Consider the following 14208-nt stretch of genomic DNA (forward strand, 5'->3'; position numbering starts at 1 on the left):
CCTAACTCAAAACATTCAGGAAATCCAGGACACAATGAGAAGACCAAACCTACGGATAATAGGAGTGGATGAGAATGAAGATTTTCAACTCAAAGTACCATCAAACATCTTCAACAAAATTATTGAAGAAAACTTCCCAAATCTAAAGAAAGAGATACCCATGAACATACAAGAAACCTACAGAACTCCAAATAGACTGGACCAGAAAAGAAATTCCCCCGACACATAAAAATCAGAACATCAAATGCACTAAATAAAGATAGAATACTAAAAGCAGTAAGGGAAAAAGGTAGATAAACCCTTAGCCAGACTCACTAGAGGGCACAGGGAAAACATCCTAATTAACAAAATCAGAATGAAAAGGGAGACATAACAACAGATCCTGAAGAAATCCAAAACACCATCAGATCCTTCTACAAAAGGCTATATTCAACAAAACTGGAAAACCTGGATGAAATGGACAAGTTTCTAGACAGATACCAGGTACCAAAGCTAAATCAAGATCAGGTTAATGATCTCAACAGTCCTATATCCCCTAAAGAAATAGAATCAGTCATTAATAGTCTCCCAGCCAAAAACAGCCCAGGACCAGATGGGTTTAGTACAGAGTTCTATCAGACCTTCAAAGAAGACCTAATTCCAGTTCTTCACAAAATATTCCACAAAATCGAAACGGAAGGTACACTACCCAACTCATTCTATGAAGCCACAATTACTCTGATACCTAAACCATGAAAAGACCCAACAAAGATAGAGAACTTCAGACCAATTTCCCTTATGAATATCGATGCAAAAATCCTCAATAAAGTTCTTGCTAACCGAATCCAAGAACACATCAAAACAATCATGCATCCTGACCAAGTAGGTTTCATCCCAGGGATGCAGGGATGGTTCAATATATGGAAATCCATCAATGTAATCCAGTATATAAACAAACTCAAAGACAAAAACCACATGATCATCTCGTTAGATGCTGAGAAAGCATTTGACAAAATCCAACACCCATTCATGATAAAAGTCGTGGAAAGATCATGAATTCAAGGCCAATACCTAAACATGATAAAAGCAATCTACAGCAAACCAATAGCCAACATCAAAGTAAATGGTGAGAAGCTGGAAGCAATCCCACTAAAATCAGGGACTAGACAAGGCTGTCCACTCTCGCCCGACCTATTCAACATTGTACTTGAAGTCCTAGCCAGAGCAATTAGACAACAAAAGGAGATCAAGGGGATACAAATTGGAAAGGAAGAAGTCAAAATATAACTTTTTGCAGATGATATGATAGTATATATAAGTGACCCTAAAAATTCCACCAGAGAACTCCAAAGCCTGATAAACAGCTTCAATGAAGTAGCTGGATATAAAATTAACTCAAACCAGTCAATGACGTTTCTGTACACAAAGGATAAACAGGCTGAGAAAGAAATTAGGGAAACAACACCCTTCTCAATAGTCACAAATAATATAAAATACCTTGGCGTGATTCTAACTAAGGAAGTGAAAGATCTGTATGATAAGAACTTCAAGTCTCTAAAGAAAGAAATTAAAGAAGATCTCAGAAGATGGAAAGATCTCCCATGCTCATGGATTGGCAGGATCAACATTGAAAAATGGCTATCTTGCCAAAAGCAATCTACAGATTCTATGCAATCCCCATCAAAATTCCAACTCAATTCTTTAACGAATTAGAAACGGCAATCGGCAGATTCATCTGGAATAACAAAAAACCGAGGATAGCAAAAACTCTTCTCAAGAATAAAAGAACTTCTGGTGGAATCACCATGCCGGACCTAAAACTGTAATACAGAGCAATTGTGATCAAAACTGCATGGTACTGGTATAGTGACAGACAAGTAGACCAATGGAACAGAATCGCAGACCCAGAGATGAATCCACACACCTATGGTTACTTGATCTTTGACAAGGGAGTTAAAACCATCCAGTGGAAAAAAGACAGCATTTTCGACAAATGGTGCTGGCACAACTGGCGGTTATCATGTAGAAGAATGCGAATTGATCCATTTCTATTTCCTTGTACTAAGGTCAAATCTAAGTGGATTAAGGAACTCCACATAAAACCAGAGACACTGAAACTTATAGAGGAGAAAGTAGGGAAAAGCCTCAAAGATATGGGTACAGGGGAAAATTCCTGAGTAGAACAGCAATGGCTTGTGCTGTAAGAGCAAGAATCGATAAATGGGACCTCATAAAATTGCAAAGCTTCTGCAAAGCAAAAGACACCATCAATAAGACAAAAAGGCCACCAACAGATTGGGAAAGGATCTTTACCTATGCCAAATCAGATAGGGGACTAATATCCAATATATATAAAGAACTCAAGAAGGTGGACTCCAGAAAATCAAATAACCCCATTATAAAATGGGGCTCAGAGCTGAACAAAGAATTCTCACCTGAGGAATACCGAATGGCAGAGAAGCACCTGAAAAAATGTTCAACATCCTTAATCATCAGGGAAATGCAAATCAGAACTACCCTGAGATTCCACCTCACACCAGTCAGAATGGCTAAGATCAAAAACTCATGTAACAGCAGATGCTGGCGAGGATGTGGAGAAAGGGGAACACTCCTCCATTGTTGGTGGGATTGCAAGCTTGTACAACCACTCTGGAAATCAGTCTGGTGGTTCCTCAGAAAATTGGACATAGTACTACCGGAGGATCCCGCAATACCTCTCCTGGGCATATATCCAGAAGATGTCCCAACCGGTAAGAAGAACACATGCTCCACTATGTTCATATCAGCCTTGTTTATAATAGCCAGAAGCTGGAACGAACCCAGATACCCCTCAACAGAGGAATGGATACAGAAAATGTGGTACATTTACACAATGGAATACTACTCAGCTATTAAAAAATGAATTTATGAAATTCCTAGGCAAATGGATGGACCTGGAGGGTATCATCCTGAGTGAAGTAACCCAATCACAAAGGAACTCACACAACATGTACTCACTGATAAGTGGATATTAGCCCAGAAATTTAGGATACCCAAGATATAAGATACAACTTGCCAAACGCATGAAATTCAAGAAGAACGAAGACCAAAGTGTGGACATTCTACCCTTTCTTAGAAATGGGAACAAAACACCCATGGAAGGAGTTACAGAGACAAAATTTGGAGCTGTGACGAAAGGATGGACCATCTAGTGATTGCCATATGCAGGGATCCATCCCATAATCAGCTTCCAAATGCTGACACCATTGCATACACTAACAAGATTTTGCTGAAAGTTCCCAGATATAGCTCTCTCTTGTGAGACTATGCCGGGGCCTAGCAAACACAGAAGTGGATGATCACAGTCAGCTATTTGATGGGTCACTCGGCCCCCAATGGAGGAGCTAGAGAAATTACCCAAGGAGCTAAAGGAAACTGCAACCCTATAGGTGGAACAACAATATGAACTAACCAGTACCTGGGAGCTCTTGTCTTTATCTGCATATGTATCAAAAGATGATCTAGTCGGCCATCACTGCAAAGAGAGGCCCATTGGACATGCAAACTTTATATGTCCCAGTACAGGGGAACGCCAGGGCCAAAAAGGTGGAGTGGGTGGGTAGGGGATTGGGGGTAGGTGGGTATTGGGGACCTTTGGGATAGCATTGAAAATGTAAACGAGGAAAATACCTAATAATAAAAAAAAAGAAAAAAACAAAACAAACCTGGAAAACCTGTATGAAATGGACAATTTCCTAGACAGATACCAGGTATCAAAATTAAAAGATGATCAAATTAATGATCTTAACAGTCCCATTTCCCCTAAAGAAATACAAGCAATCATTACTAGTATCCCAACCCCCGCCCCCCAAAAAAAAGCCCAGGATCAAATGGGTATAGTGTCTAGTTCTATCAGGCCTTCAAAGAAGACCTAATTGCAGTTTTCTACAAACTATTCCACAAAATAGAAACAGAAGGTACTCTACTAAATTCATTATATGAAGCTATAAATACTGATACCTAATCACTCAAAGACCCAACAAAGAAAGAGAACTTCAATCCAATTTCCTTGATGAATATATATGCAAAACTACTCAATAAAATCCTCACAAACTGAAACCAAGAGCACATTAAAATGATCATCCAGTATGATCAAGTAGGCTTCATCCCAGGGATCGAAGGACAGTTTCATATTCAGAAATCCATCAACGTAATCCACTATATAAACTAATTCAGAGACAAAAACCACATGATCATCTCGTTAGATGCTGAGAAAGAATTTGACAAAATCCAACACCCATTCATGGTAAAAGACATGGAAAGATTAGTGATTCAAGGCCCATACATGAACATAATAAAAGCAATATAGAACAAACCAGTAGCCAACATCAAACTAAATGGAGAGAAACTCTAAGCAATCCCACTAAAATCAGGGACTAGACAAGGCTGCTCACTTTCTCCCTACCTAATCAACATAGTACTTGAAGTTCTAGCCAAAGCAATTGTACAACAAAAGGTGGTCAAGGGGATACAAATTGGAAAGGAAAAAGTCAAAATATCACTATTTGCAGACGATATGATAGTATATACAAGTGACCCTAAAAATTCCACCAGAGAACTCCTAAACCTGATAAACAGCTTCAGTGCAGTAACTGGATATAAAATTGTCTCAAATCAATGGTCTTTCTCTGCACAAAGGATAAGTGGACTGAGAATGAAATTAGGGAAACAACACCCTTCACAATAGTCACAAATAATATAAAATACCTTGGTGTGACTCTAACTAAGGAAGTGAAAGATCTGTATGAAAAGAACTTCAAGTCTCTTGAAGAAAGAAATTGAAGAAGATCTAAGAAGATGGAAAGATCTTCCATGCTCATGGATTGGCAGGATTAATATAGTAAAAATGTCTATCCTGCCAAAAGCAATCTACAGATTCAATTCAATCCCCATCGAAATTCCATGTCAATTCTTCACTGATATAGAGAGGGCAATTTGCAAATTCATCTTGAATAATAAAAAACCGAGGATAGCAAAAACTATTCTCAACAATAAAAGAACCTCTGATGGAATTACCTTACCTGATATTAAGATTTACTACAGAGCAATAGTGATAAAAACTGCATGGTACTGGTACAGTGAGAGACAGGTAGGTCAATGGAATAGAATTGAAGACCCAGAAATGAATCCACACACCTATGGTCACCTGATGTTTGACAAGGGAGCTAAAACCATCCAGTGGAAACAAGACAGGATTTTGAAAAAATGGTCCAACACAATTGGCGGTTATCATGTAGAAGAATATGAATTGATCCATTCCTATCTCCTTGTACAAAGCTGAAGTCTAAGTGGATCAAAGACCTCCACATAAGACCAGAGACACTGAAATTAATAGAGGAGAAAGTGGGGAAAAGCCTCGAAGATATGGGCACAGGGGAAAAATTCCTGAACAGAACATCAACGGATTGTCTGTAAGATCAAAATCAACAAAGGGGACTTTAAAAAATTGCAAAGCTTCTGTAAGGCAAAGGACACTGTCAGAAAGACAGACAGGCCACCAACAGATTGGGAAAAATCAATCCCAAATCTGATAGGGGACTAATATCCAATATATATACAGAACTCAGGAAGATGGACTGCAGAAAACCAAATAACCCTATTAAAAAGGGGGTTCAGACCTAAACAAAGAATTCTCAAGTGAGGAACACTGAATGACTTAGAAGCACCTAAAATGTTCAACTTTCTTATTCATCAGGGAAATACAAATCCAAACAACCCTGAGATTCCACCTAACACCAGTGAGAATGGCTAAGTTCAAAAACTCAAGTGACAGCAGATACTGGAAAGGATGTGGATGAAGAAGAACACTCCTCCATTGCTGGTGGGATTGCAAGCTTGTACAACCACTCTGGAAATCATTTTGGTGCTTCCTCAGAAAATTGGACATTGTTCTATCAGAAGATCCAGCAATAACACTCCTAGACACATACCTAGAAAATGTTCCAACTTGTAATAAGGTCATATGGTCCACTATGTTCATAGCAGCCTTATATATAATATCAAGAAGCTTGAATGAACCCAGATGTCGCTAAACAGAGTAATGGATACAGAAAGTTTGGTACATTTTAACAATGGAGTTCTACCCAGCTATTAAAAATAATGAATTAATAAAATTATTAGATAAGTGGATGGATCTGGAAGATATCATCCTAAGGGAGGTAACCCAATCACAAAAGAACACACATGGTATGCACTCCCTGATAAGTGGATATTAGCCTAGAAGCTCAGAATACCCAAGATCCAATTTGCATACCATATATGTAACTCAAGAAGGAATACCAAAGTGTGGACACTTCGATATTTCTTAGAAGGGAAAACAAAATACCCATGAAAGGAGTTACAGAGACAAAATTTGGAGTCACTACTGAAGGAATGACCTTCCAGAAACTTCCCTACCCCGGGATCCATCCCAGAAACAACCACCAAACTCGTATACTATTGCAGGTGCCAACAAGAACTTGCTGACAAAAGCCTGGTATACCTGTCTCCTGATAGGCTCTGCCAATGCCTGACTAATATAGATGTGGATGCTCACAGTCATCCATTAGACAGAGCACAGGGTCCCCAATGAAAGAGCTAGAGAAAGTACCCAAGAAGCTGAATGGGTTTGCAGCCCTCTAGGAGGAACAACAATATGAACTAACCAGTAACACTAGAGCTCCCTGGAACTAAAGCACCAATCAAAGGAGTCAAAGGGAGGGACTTGTGGCTCTAGCTGCGTATGTAGTAGAGGATGGCCTAGTTGGTCATCAATGGGAGGAAAGGTCCTTGGTCCTGTGAAAGATATATGACCCAGTATAGGGGAATGCCTTGTCAGGAAGTAGGAGTGGGTAAGTTGGGGAGCAGGGGAAGTGGGAAAAGGATAGAGGATTTTCAGATGCGAAACTAGAAAAGGAGATAACATTTGAAATGTAAATAAAGAAAATATATAATAGAAAAAAAGAGAGAGAAAATATCTTTACTAACTCTATATTTGCCAGCAAGGTAATATCCAAAAGATATAAAGAACTTAATAAGCCAGACTACAGTACACCCAATAACCCAATATAAAATGGGGTATAGAGCTAAGTCGAATTGTCAACAGAGCAATCCTGAATGGCTGAGAAGCAAGTAAGGAAATGTTTAAGAGCCTTAGTCATCAGAAAAATGTTATGCACACAACCCAGAGATTCTGGCTTATGTCAATCTGTAAGATGAAAAGCTCAAGTGACAGCACATACTGGTGAGAATGAGGAGAATGTGGAACACTTCTCCATTATTGGTAGAACTGCAAATTGGTACAACCACTCTGGAAATCAATCTAGCAGAAAATTGGAAAAGAGACAAATGAAGACCCAGCTATATAGCTTGTGGGCATGAATATCGTCTACCATATTACAAGGATACATGCACCACTATGTTCACAGAAAGTCTACTAGTAATAGCCAGAAAATGGAAACTACCTCAATGTCCCTTAAGTGAAGCATGGATAGAGAATATGTGGTTCATTTTCACAATGGAATACTATACAGGCATTAAAGACAAAATTATCACAGATTTTGTGGGAAAATTGATAGAACAAAATAGAAAATATCATCTTGAGTGAGGGAACAAAGATAAAAAATTAGATGCATGATATGTACTCACTTATATGTAGATATTAGCTATAATGTACAGGATAACCATGCTACAATCCACAGACCCAACAAATCCATATAAAGGGAGGTCCCAAGCTAGGATGCTTGAACCTCACTTAGAAGGGGTAATAAAATATTCATAGGAGGAAGGTGGAGAGACAAAACTGAGTGGAAAAATGGATATGAGGGAACAGTGGGGTTAGTATCAGGTAAGGAGAATGAGAGAAGACATGGAAAGTGGGAAAGGAGAATGAATTGAAATCTGTAGCTGCCAGGGGTTGGGGGACAGGGTAACCTCTAGAATTGCCAGAGACCTGGGGGAGGGGAGTCTCCTTGTACTAAATCCAGGTGACCATAGCTCAGATGCATAGTAATGGGATATAGAACCTGAACTGGTCACCTCCTGGTGACAACACCCAGTGGAGGAATAAGAACAGCAACCCACCCACAGAACTTTCAATCCAAAATTTGTCCTGTCTAAAAGAAATGCAAGTACAAATATAGAGAAGAGATTGTAAGAATGGCGAACCAATAACCAAACCAATTTGAGCCCCTTTCCGTGAGGAAGCACCAGGTCTTGACACTATTATGTCACTATTATGATACTCTGTCATGCTTGCAGATGGAAGTCTAGCATAACTGTCCTCTGAGAGCTCTCAATCAGCAGCTGACCAAATCAAAGGTAAAGACCCATACACAAACAATGTACATAGCTCAGGGACTCTTATGTAAGAGGTGTGGAAGTATTCTAGGCCCTGAAGGGGATAGAAACTCCACAGGAAAACAGAGTCAACTAACCTTGAACCTTGGGGACTGTCAGAGAGCTAAGCCACCAACCAAAGAGCATATGTGAACTGAACAGAGGACCCAGAAGATATGTAGTAGATGTGCAGTTCAATCTTTATGTGGGTGCTCCAACAATTGGAGTAGGGGTTCTCCTTAAACTGTTGCCTGTATATGGAATCCTTTCCCCAACTGGGTTGTCATGTCTGCCCTCAGGGGTAGAGGATGACCCTACCACTGGAGAGGCTTGATATACCAGGGTGGAAGGATACCAAGGGCCCCTACCCTTTCAAAAAAATAGAAGGGGTTTGGGGAGGAACTTGGTTAGGAATATTGAAGGTCGTGAACTGTATATAAAATAAATAAATACATAAATTAATGAAAAAGTAAATAAATAAAAAATAAATAAATAAATAAATAAATAAATAAATAAATAAATAAATAAGTTGAGAAGAAAGGAAAATACCACACCACCTCCAGTAGTATCTGTTGTGACAAGTGCTACAGACTGTGGCAATTGACCACAAAAGTGGGAAGCCTCCTGGAACTGGTTGTAGAACTCTTTGCCATTGAAAAAATATTGAGCCACAGTTCTCATGGGAATCTATCAGTTTTGCTTTCTCACTAACATGACCTTATCCCCAGGGAAACCTACACTTTACTTTCTAAATTATTTACAAAACTATTATGATAAAAAAAACTTTCCCAACAATAAAATTTCATACGACTACACGTGTGTCATCGGAGGTGGATTTTGGTATATGGTAAAGTCTTAATTAGAAAGAATAAAAATAGTTTAACTTCATACACTGAAGATTTATAGAACATCAGACACTAGATGTTAAATAATAATTAACCATGGGGCTGGAAAGTTAGTTCTGCAATTAAGAGCACTGACCAATAAAGACTGATTAACCTGCTCAGGGAAATATGACACTAGCCTTGGATGACCTCCTCCACTGAATACATCCTTTTAGAATTGATACATTTTGGTGGTTTATAATGATGTTACCTGTTGTTTGTGGTTCACTGAATACATAGTTCCAGAGTTGTAATGCTTGGATGATTTTTGTGCTTTACTGTACCAAATGATTTTTATTGTTATCTGTGATTGTTTCACTGGATTGGTTTATAAGAGATGTGACATTTGTTTTTTAATGGATAAAATCCCCTGCTTGAGAGTTGCAAAATGCACTCAGATTCAAACTGTCTCTGTGTTTGTTTCTGTTTGTCACTGCTGAATCGTTATCTACCTAGCTTCAAGGATCCTTATTCCAGGGACCCCCATACCCAACTGGGGTGGTCTGTGGCAGGAAAATATCTTTCTGAGTGTGGTTACTCAGACACAGGAAGACATGCATTATATGTATGCACCTATGAATGAATATTAGCCATAGAGTAAAAGATAACCATGTTACAATCCACAGACCCAAAGATTCTAAGTACCAAGTAGGGCCATGGGGAGGATTCTTCAGTCTCACTCAGAAGGAACAATAAAATATACATGGAAAGTGGATGGAGAGAGGGAACTGAGTGTGAGAGGGACTGAGGAGGGGAATTGGAGTGGAGACCAGGAATGGGAAGATTAAAGCGGTAGATGAGAGGCCTTGAGGGACAAGGGAAGAGTGCAGGGACATCTCTGGGACATGCTGAAGACCTGGAATTGGGGAGGCTCCTGGGAGAATATGGAGATGACCCTAGTTGAAACTCCTAGCTGCAGTGGATATGGAGTGGCCACCTCTTATAGCCACCCAGAACTTAACAGTGGAGAAAAGGGGACACTTACCTATCCACAAAATCTTTGATGCCAAAATTGTCCTGTTTACATGATATGCAGCGATAAAGATAGAACACAGAATGAGGGAAAGGCCAAACAAAGACTGGCCTTACTCCAGACCCATCACATGGCAGAGATTGAACCTCTGACACTATTAATGATATATTGCCATACTTTTGTTTTAAAATGTAATACTATTTATTTAACTTCAAAAACCTTTCAGCATTCTAAACATACAAAAAATAATGGAATGTTGCAAATTGTGTTTAGGTCCAGAGGGTTCTTGAACTTCCATTAATTCAGTATTTATTTACTTTGCTGACAATGATGAGTTCTACAGTTTCTTTAAAAAGTTTAAAATCTACTGCACTTAAGTAAAGAAAAAGCTCCAAAAACTTCTCATGCCAGCTGACCCCTCCCCCCTTTCCACAACTAAGATTGTCAGCAGAATTCTATGCTACTATATACTAAAACAAGACAACCTGAAGCTAAATAGATGGCTACCACACTATCAACAGGTCCAGCCTCACAGTGCACAACCTGAGCTATGCACCCCGCAAAAGGCATCTTCCCCTCACAGCCTCCATGCCAAACAAGGAGAATCAAGGATCTGTCTGGGTTGTTTTGTTCTCTTTACAAACTATAGATATGTACAGTTGACAAGTCAGGATTTCTAGCCAATAACCTTATAGTTAACACTACCTTACAAGTTGAGAACAAAATGCCAGAAACATCTTCAAATGCTTCGTCACACCAACAGCAAAGTGCACTGAATGAGGAGGACACGAAAGTGCCTTTTCATTTTAAAAATGTTTGGAGCTATGTTAAACTTTGATACAGTTTCAGGGTATTCTGGACACCCACAGCCACTTCAAGTAAACCACTGACACTTTGAGATACTACAATATGATCATGATCAAATTTTGTAATAAACCTAACAGGGGCAATAGGCGTGACTCAAATAAGAGATGTCTCAATCACAGCGCTCTCCTAATCTAAGATATTCACAAGGAGACAGAGTTTTTATTCATCTTCCTCTTCTTCCTCCTCCTCTTATTCCGCTTTCTCCTCATCTTCCATTTCTTCCACCTTTTCCTGGGCAAATTTAGCAGGACCCTTGGCACCATCAAACTTCCCTTTAGACGTATAGTCAGCAACATCCTTCTCATACTTCTCCTTCAGGTTTCCTGCCTTGGTAATGTAAGGCTGCTTTTCACTCTCACTTAAGTTATTCCACATCTCACCCATCTTTTTGCCACATCTCCAATGGAGATGCCAGGGTTTGTGGATTTGATCTTGGGGCAGAATTCAGAGAAGAATAAGAAAAATCCAGAATGAGGTCTTTTGGGCACATTTGGGTTCTTCTTCTTGCCTCCTTTCGCTGGTCTATAATCTTTCATCTCCCGATCATAGCATACTTTATCTGCCTTTGCTATTTCATCAAACTTTGATTTCTCTTTGCTAGACATGGTCTTCCACATCTCAGAGCACTTCTTAAAAAACTTCGCAAAATTGACTGGAACCTCTGGGTTTTTCTTCTTAAGTTCATTCCTGCATGTCTGCATGAAGAAGGCATAAGCAAACATCTTGCCCTTTGGTTTCTTGGGGTCACCTTTAGCCATCCTGACTGTATTGTTCGCTAGTCTTGATTCATTGCCATACTTGCAGAGAGAAGCCTAGGACAACTGTGATATGAGAGGCTTCACATAGCAGCTGATGGAAACAGATGCAGAGACTCACAGCTAAACATTAAGCAGAGATAAGTGAGTCATATGGACAAATATGGGAAGAATTGAGGAAAACAGAGGAGTCAAGGACACCACAAGGAGAAACTAACAACTAACCTGTGTTCATGAAGGTTCACAGAGACTGAACCACAAACCATTGATTAGATTATGCAGGGTGTGGACCTAGGTCTCCTATACGTTGGTAGCAGATATGCTGCTTGATATTCATATGGGTCTTCCAAGAATAGGAGCAGCATTTACTGTCTCTGACTTGGACTCAGTTGCCTGGTTTGAATCCCTAAAAGCACACATGGAGGAACCCATGGCTCCAGATGAATATGTAGCAGAGGATGGACTTATCTGGCAACAATGGGGGGGGGCTTGGTTCTGTGAAAGCTTCCCCAGCATAGGATAATGCTAGGGTGGTGAGGTAGCAGTGGGTGGGTGGGTGGGGGAACACACTCATGGGATCAGGAAGGAGGAGGTGGGATAGGGGAGGTTGCAGAGGGAAACTGAGAAGGGGGATAGAATTTAAAATGTAAATAAATAAAATAACCAATAATTTTATTTAAAAAATATTATTATAATATTTTCAGGTGCCATACGTGGTGGCGCACTTCTTTAATCCCAGAACCCGGGAGGCAGAGGCAGGCAGATTACTAAGTTCGAGGCCAGCCTGGTCTACAAAGTGAGTTCCAGGACAGCCAGGGCTATGCAGAGAAACACTGTCTTGAAACGCCCCCCCCCCCCAATATTTTTTCAGGTAAATAAGTAAGACTAAGAAAACTCTTCTGTGTGAGACAACCCACCAAAAGAGAAATGTTATGAGTGGTGTACTATATATTAATTTTAGCTGTTAATCCTTTAATAGGCATGCTATAATTCATATAATCACAACCGTTAGGTATAGAGGAAGTGACTTTGGTGGAGGAGAAGACCTCAAAAGAAGTTGAAATAAAATATATAATTAAGGAGAGACATGTTAAAATAGACTGTGAGGATTAAATGTGGAAGGGAAGATAAAGTGGAAGGTTAGAAAGATGGAGAGAGCCAGTTTATATGGATAACCATTTGATAGTCATATGGAAACCCACTATTAATGAATCTTAAAATATAAACATGTCAAAAATTAAATTTAGCAACCAAATCACTGTGGAGACAATGCCAAAACCAGGCAGATTTTGTCAACAAATGAAATCCCCAGTGTTAGGAAAGGGTTGTACTTAGTTAACTTCACCAAAGGGGTCCCCATGGAATCCTTCAAACATCTTAGGCTCTTGTTAAGGCAGTATGTTACTCTCCACAAACTGATGTTAAGGAACTATTGCTGAACATAGCAAGATACAATTGAATATGAAAAATTCCAACTGATGCCTATCTAGAGCCCTCACGCCTACCGATAAATGTTAATGGTACTGGAAGGTACTCTGCATGCTACCAAAGGAGAAAGGTACTACCATCCCAGCTGCAAACCCTGACACCATTAATGATGAACTTAATGTAAGATATACTAGTAAAATATAGTTCCCCCAAATTTGTGGGAGTAACTAGCCATTCTCAGATTGAAATTAAAGCCCACACTTTGAGATAGTGCCCATGAATTACAAGTACTCAGGTGGTAAAGAACCTGAGACTATTTAGTACATAGGACTAGGAACATCTGTGAACTATTATTCAACTAAAATAATCTAGCAACAAAATTATTCCTAACTACATTCTGCTATGCCCAAAAAGTGAATGCCTAGCTTAAGTATTATCAGAGAAGATTTTCCTTACAGGAGATGGGAATTAGTACAGAAATTCATAATTGTACAGTGTGCAGAGAATGAACAACATTGGAACACAATAGGATGTCTTCATCAAACTCCTCCCAGAAAGGCTCAGATAGCAATGTGTAAAAAGAGGCAGATAGACTCTAAGAGTCAGAGTGGAAGGAAATATCCAAGAAAACATTGTCTTCCAAACACAACAGGATTGATACACAAATGAACTACAAATAATGGCAGTATACACAGGACTAACACAGATTCAAGCTAATTGGAGTAACAGAGAAGGGAATGTGGATAAGGGCTAACACGTATACCAAGAAACTATGTGCAGCTGTCATGTACTTTCAAAGAAAAACCTAGTTTTCTCCAGTAGATTCTCCATGGGTATATTAATCTTAAGTGTAGACCCCTGCACCTAGCAGTAGACAGCCAATAAAAAATTCAAAAGATGTTTATATAGACATTTTGTTTCATATTTCTTTATTTGGTGTGTGTGTGTGTGTGTGTGTGTGTGTGTG

At 39.4% G+C, this 14208-nt stretch overlaps 1 pseudogene; it reads right to left on the reverse strand.

Moving 5' to 3' along the window:
* Nucleotides 1–11023: 11023 nt before the first annotated feature.
* Nucleotides 11024–11840, reverse strand: Gm5060 (predicted gene 5060; annotated as a pseudogene).

This window comes from Mus musculus, chromosome X (genome assembly GCF_000001635.26).
Source record: "Mus musculus strain C57BL/6J chromosome X, GRCm38.p6 C57BL/6J".
Lineage (NCBI taxonomy): Eukaryota > Metazoa > Chordata > Mammalia > Rodentia > Muridae > Mus > Mus musculus.